Raw genomic sequence first — 6792 nt, 5'->3', positions numbered from 1 at the left:
ATATAAGCGAACTAGGACGTTGTGAACATTGGTATGCAGTTATAAAGATTTTGGTATTGGTGCACGATGGGTCGCAAAGTAGCAAGTCCCATAGGAATGTTAACAGGTTAGTCCCCCTTAAAAAGCAAGGACGAAGCGTTCTCTGGTCGCGCTTGGAAAGTAGATACTTCTTTTCGTAAGGAATGTAATTCTGTTGTCCGCTGATAGGGATAAAGCTACAAAAAAAAAACGCAATGAAATTGTCACTGTAATGTAACCAGTATTTTTTCTTCAGTTTATGCATCTGTTCAGCTGAGCATCTTCAATCCCCTGTCAAGGGCCTTCTTCTGATGTATTAGTTCAGCCCAGTGCACCAAAGTTCATACTTTTACTTCTCAAGGGTACTGAAAAATAGTTGGTGCCAACCATTTTTTCGTCGTTAACTGTAAGGAGAAAGTCACACACAGGTGAGAAGAGCATGTCTCTAGCGTTAATGGGTGGTTGGTATCCAAGGGGAATACCCTGGAGGGACACTTGCACACTCGCCCACAAAAAAATATTCTGCCTCGCATTACATTAGTGGTTGCGTGTAGCCACCGTGTCCGTATATAGTTACAAGAGGGAATGGTCAGTGACGCGCGGTGTCGTGGTCCTGGCTGCGAGAAGACGATGAAGTAGGCAAAGACAATGAAGTAGGTGAAGCAGTGCAATCGCGCGATACGTCGTCGGCGGGTAGGTGCCACCGCTCGCACTCGGGAAATCCTTCAGGACAGACGATTTCGCGCAGAGTCACGATGATTACGGACGTACCCGTGCAGGATTGGACGGTCGGCGACGTCGGTGAGTGGCTGCGTGCCGTCGGCTTGGACAAGTACGAGGTGACGTTCGGCGAGCATCTGATCGATGGGCGCGCCCTGCTGACCATTTCGGAGGCGGATCTGCGGAAGCCCCCGCTCGAGCTCAGGCTGCTTGGGGACATCAAGAACATCATGATCTGCATCCGAGAGCTGCAACGGCAGAACATGGCCGCCGTCCGGCAGCTTCTGGGCGCCAGCGAGCCGCTGCCTGCGTTCACCGACGCGCAGACCAGTAGCCCTCGAAATTCGATGGACAACGAAAGCGGATCTTCAGACGGCCCCGAGTCGTCGCCCGACGTTTCCTCCGACTCCGAGGATGACGAGGAATCCGACGACGGCCACTCGGCGGGCGCCGCCGCCTCCACAGGGCCCAGGGCGCGCGACTTCAAGCCCGAGATCCGGAAGATGGGCGTTGGCGTGCTCTACTTTCTCTCCGTTGCCTGGAGCGCGGCCATGGTGATGGCCATCGTGCGCGACCGCGAGACCGACAGGGAGGCGTACCCGCCCCTCCCGGACATCTTCCCCGACAACGCGCCGCCCATCTCCCGGGCCTTCGCCATGTGCAAGCTCGTGGGCCTCCTCCTGTTCATCGTGTGGGTCTGGATCCTCGCCTGCAGGCACCGCGTCTTCCTGCTGCGGCGTATGTTCGCCCTCCTTGGCGCCGTCTTCGTGGTCCGCTGAATCACCGTGCTACTCTCTGTGCCCGGGAAGCTCCTCCAAGGCGCGCCACTGTGCATTCTCTCTCGGAGCGATCAATAACATGCGGCCGTAAGCTCATGTAACAGTTCCGTCTGTTCTTGTCTTCTTTTGCATGCTGACGGCGGCGCCTGCAGTTGGCAGGTGGCGAGGGCTGTTGCAAATATATTATGGTGAGCAACCCGGAAACTTCAATATTCAGCCCCTTGTGACCTCACCCCTCCCCTTGCCATCCGAAATACTTGCCAATTGTGAGGCGGTAAGACGCAATTTGTTTTTTCACCTCACCTGTGTGGACATAGGATTGCTCTAAGCACGTTGCTTCTAGCTTTTTTATTCGAGCCCCCGCACACTAATATAGCCACGGATATCATGACACGTTCTCCAGCAGTCTTGGCTGTAGGAGTTGCTGCTTAACAGGTGTAATCATAGTATCAATAATCAGGTCGTATCGACCCCCCTGTTTTGTTATCCTGTTCAAAGAGACCAAAATTGGTTTACTTTCTAATGAAAGCCTCCGTAAAATTTAGCGTTGAAGCTACCAGATTATAGCAATAGAGTACACTGCTTTATGTGGCAAATAACAGTGGCAGCCGTCCATGACTAATTTATTTATTTAATGATTTATTGACGGTGCCATCTCTTGGAGAGAGAGAGAGAATAGTCTTGTATGGTACTGGTGAGGTTAGCCTGGAAAATGCACAAGTGGGTACAAATGAAAGGCGACATATAACACAAGTGAAATAGATCAAAACAATCACTCGCGTTTTACAACAGTAAGCAAACCTAAAACACCTTGGAGTACCTTGTGGTTTTGCCCATTCCTAAAGTGTTGCAATTTCCAGATTACAGTTTCACGCTCCGTGGATGCATGGGGGGGGATATTTCGCCAAATAGCCGTGGACGTTTGATGTTTTATGCAACACAACGTGTGGATTGTCAAAACTTGTCAAGCAGGACTCGCAAACAAACCAGTTCGAAACGGTTCTTCCGAATACGCACCTAAGGTAATTTTTTAGTTCATATGGCGGAAGCGTTTTCATGCTTGCGAGGCGATTTTGAGTGTTAAAGGGAAGGTGAAGCGGTTTTAGAATTAAAATAAAAGTTGACTAGCAGCAAGTACACATTGAATAGTTCATGTGTACGAAATATTTTCGCAATACATGCAATAGAAGCGGCGCAATGAGCAAACAAAAGTGGCCCGATGCCCCGCCCCCATCTCGCCGCGCGATGCCGGAAGACCGAAGAGCGCGGGCGAAAACCGGCTGAAAAACGTCATACTTGGACTTCCGGCCGGATCGGCCGCCTCGGCCATGCTCTTTTCGCCGTGTTTCCTTGTGAATGATACTTTTTGTTTTGTGGTTGATAGCACTCATTTGTACAATTTTCGTGTTCAAAAAGTATGCACGAACGCCAAACGAGGCATACGTTATCATGCCGTATTCCTAAGCAGAATAATGCCACTCCGGGATGCTTGATAACATACGGAAGCGACAGCCGAGGTGGCTGTGCTTGATGACAGAGAATATACTACACTACGTTAAATACTTTGTAAACCGCTCTAATGCGTTTTTTTTTATGCGACGGACGTGAATGTTCACATTAGATTCTAGATTTAGGAAGGATGGGGAATACTGCTGTACATTGGCCGGGGATGTTTCGTTCCATTCCAGAAACCAAGTCACATTTGTTCAGGAAATACTTGTTTCGTTAAACGCGTCGGTTTTCTTTCCCTATGGGCTCAGGGCAGTGTTCAAAAAACAATTTTTTGGCGAAACTAAAACAAGGGGCCAATCCTGATAGAAGTTCTCTCCCGGCTAAGAGGTAAACAGTATATTCCTACAAAGTAAAAGAACCAAGACAACCAGATTACTTATTTAGCAAGTATACATGTCACGATAAGGTGATGTTTGTCTGGAATTAAAAAAAAAACACCACTCCGAACCACCACCGTGCCATAATTTGTGTTGACTGCGGGGGCCTAATTTTTTGCCCAAGATTCCGTGTGGCTGCATATTATAACCTGGCAAGCACTTGTTGTCACTGAACCTCAAGTGTGCTCCAGTGATAGTCGGTGATATATATATAATGATGATACTAAAAAAAATAGGAGCGAAGAGTAAATATACGGCCTCTGTCCGACTAGCGCGGTAAATGCTTAAATCTAGAACTGCTGAAACAGGCCAACGATTCATTATCACAAACGTTTGGTGATTGTTACTTAAAGTAACGTAACTACAACGTAACTGCCTTGTCCGACTGGTCTGTTAATTATAACGAGGTGGCCGTAATATTGTAGCAGAATGCGCAATGCACAAGCGAAAATCAAGCCCCACTACAGCCAATAATGCTGAGCAGGCACTAGTATGCTGCAGTGTTTTCAGAACAAATGCATGTGAAGCAGTAAGACGCCACTCATCGAAGTGCAGCTAGCAATCGCGGAGGCGCCGTAGAGCCGCTGCCGAAATGGCGCGCGCGTGTGGGTCTGTGTACGGGGATGAGTAACGGGGCTGGGGTGGGCGACAACGAACAAAGGAAATGCGGAAGCAGAGTCTGCTTGTTGGTTTATGCGTGTACCGGCAAGATGTGTCTCTCATATACGTTTACAGCGCATGAACGCTATTTTTTCGCGCAGTGCACGTACGTGCTTTTCGCTGGTAGATTGTTTATAAAACGCCCATTAATCTTCGGCATAAATGGTTTTGTGTATAATAAGAAAGAGTTAAGGCAGTACCTAATATTAACATAAGGTATAAAATCCCCCTATGCTGGTTGCCTAATTCAAAAATATTTTGATGGAACCCACTAGTCGACGTCACAGTCACTGCTTTGGGGTTCTCTGTCGTGTAAAGCAAATTTAAGCTCCGAGATAATTGAACCAACAGCACGGGAAATTATAAAACAAACTTCCAGTCATGTGCGAAAATTAAACTGCAAGGTAAATTGCCGCAAAGGCAACCGTACGATCGTTCCCAATGCTTCCGACAACCCGCGCGGCCGAAGGGTGTCCTCCTTTGACGTCATGACGGGCGCAACCAATCAGGGGCGTCAAAAGACGAAAAGCGCGCGTCTTTCAAACGGGGCCGCGCTTTTTGCAAGATAAATGCCACTTGGACTCATGTACGATAAATTTCAATGTGATATTCGGAATCAGCGCGCAAGAAACTATACAACTGTTAATCTAACTCAATTTTTTTGGAAAGCGCTTCAGCTTCCCTTTAACACCTTTCAAGAGCGCCAGTTTCGAGCGCCAGACGCTATTGCTTGGGTGAGATGAAAGGGTCTCCGGAAGTTCCAGGGCCACGCCACGCTCCTTGCGCTACGAATGCATAAAACGTACTCTTTCGAAACGGACATTCCGTTCCCATGTGTTTGCAAGCCAGGAAGTTAGTGTAGAACCTAGTGCCACCTACTGATTCACTTTGAACACTTCCGCCACTCTCTTGATCAACTCTGAAAGAGCCCGCAGTTACGCCTCTGTGGCCTCGAGGTAGAATAGCTGGTTCTGACGCTGGCAGCCTGGGTTCAAGCCCCAGCGGTTCTTACAACTTCTGACAAGTTTTTTTTCTAAAAAATATTCTTAGACCAATTCTACCTGATGTTTTTGTAAGTATAGGGTGGTTTCGTATCTTTTGGTGAAAGGTGCGGCTTATTACCACGTTTAATTAACGTTCTGCATCACGCCGGCAGTTCCGGGCGTGTACCTACGTGGAAACGGAATGTTGCTCATGAATTTCGCCTGGCTCCAAGAAAAAAATTCTCTGTGTGCACGTAAAGCACGACGCATCGTCATAGTCATCATCAACACCATTACCTCCTCCTTCCTAACCAGATAATGGCACACTCTAAGAAAAAAGGGTAGAAAAAGGGAGGAAATCGAGGGTTTTCTCCCCCGGACCAGCGAGATTCTCCCTTTAGCTCGTTACACGTAGCGCGCTCTGCACGGCCTCTACGAAATACCAAAACGGGGGAGGAAATATTCTCCACGGTCGTCTGCAATCTGCTGTCGGCGCCGACGCCGAAAACGAAACCGTTCATCGTTACACGGTGGCTTTCGCCGATCGGGCGCATACGACGGCTACGAGCAACACCGCCCCTGCGGTGTGCTGCTTGCTTGTTTTCTCGCTGTCTTTCTTTTTATTATTACCATGTGCCCGCCACGCTAACGCACGGCTCGCCAGCCGTGTGTTTGAAGCACATTCTGTGGGCACCGCTGCATGCTTGCTGTGGGCGACTCGCCTGCGCCCTGTTCAACGTTACCACTGCATTTGTGGACGTTTTATACTCACGCCCAAGGGTAAAAGAGGTCAGCGATGATAGCAAACTGCCCCTTTTTTCGTCAACGAGCACGGACCGCAGCATATTGACGCATCAGTAACCAACAACAAAAGGCCCCCATTCGGTAACATTTTGGCTGAATGGTTGCCAGACCAGCGGTGCGCTCTATGCTAAAAGAGCGAAGGCGAGGCAATGAGTGTCATTACCCAAACATACCTGCCGTACTGTATCGTGAAACGTTTTTTCTTCTTTGAGCTATTTTACTGCTTCTTACAAAACCTCAAATTAATAAAAGTTTGCAATTGCACGGGTTACATTTGATGAAATAACAAAACCCACCTCAAGCAACGATCTCACTGTTCCTACCTGCATTCTCGGCGATCAGGGTTATAAATACTTTGTCGCCATTTCAATGTTTAGTTGTGGCTTGTGATCATGCGGACACGTGAAAAGTGTACTATACGTGTTGGTGTATACGTGTGTACGTTGGCAGTGCCTTTAATGAGTGTATGTCGCTGTGTTGTGCTATGTTTCTTCCTAATATGTGCCCGCCCACATGCGGCCTCCGTGATGTTGGCTATAATAACATACGTTATCCATAAAGGAAACCAAGGAAACGCCTTGATGTAACTGCCATAGAGTAGTGAGAAACTCTATGGTAAGTGCCCACTGATGGTTATGCTTAGTAGCTACCCCTCCCCACCCCTACTGTTTTTTTTTTTGCGTCATCTATCGGTCATTTTAAAACGTTTACGATTGTTTTACTTCGAGCACGCTAGAGGGCGAGCATTGTCGAGGATGCGACAGCGACGGATACGTTTTTCCTGTTGCCTGCATTGCATTTGCGCTGAGATTTACGACTGCAGACGATCCGCGTTTTGATGCATCGGTTGTAGCAAGGTAAGGCGACTAACAACAACTGGTTGTTCTCAAACGGCCGTATTGGATGCTTGTGATCTCGTGTGCGGTGAACGGCGGGGTT

General features: G+C 48.3%; 1 pseudogene; it reads left to right on the top strand.

Moving 5' to 3' along the window:
- Positions 1 to 773: 773 nt before the first annotated feature.
- Positions 774 to 1595, top strand: LOC144161627 (sphingomyelin synthase-related protein 1-like; annotated as a pseudogene).
- Positions 1596 to 6792: the final 5197 nt, after the last annotated feature.

Source organism: Haemaphysalis longicornis, unplaced genomic scaffold (assembly GCF_048455015.1).
Source record: "Haemaphysalis longicornis isolate Haplotype H1 unplaced genomic scaffold, Haemaphysalis longicornis Haplotype H1 scaffold_1, whole genome shotgun sequence".
NCBI classification, from domain to species: Eukaryota; Metazoa; Arthropoda; class Arachnida; order Ixodida; family Ixodidae; genus Haemaphysalis; species Haemaphysalis longicornis.
This window is presented reverse-complemented; position numbering and strand designations above follow the sequence as displayed.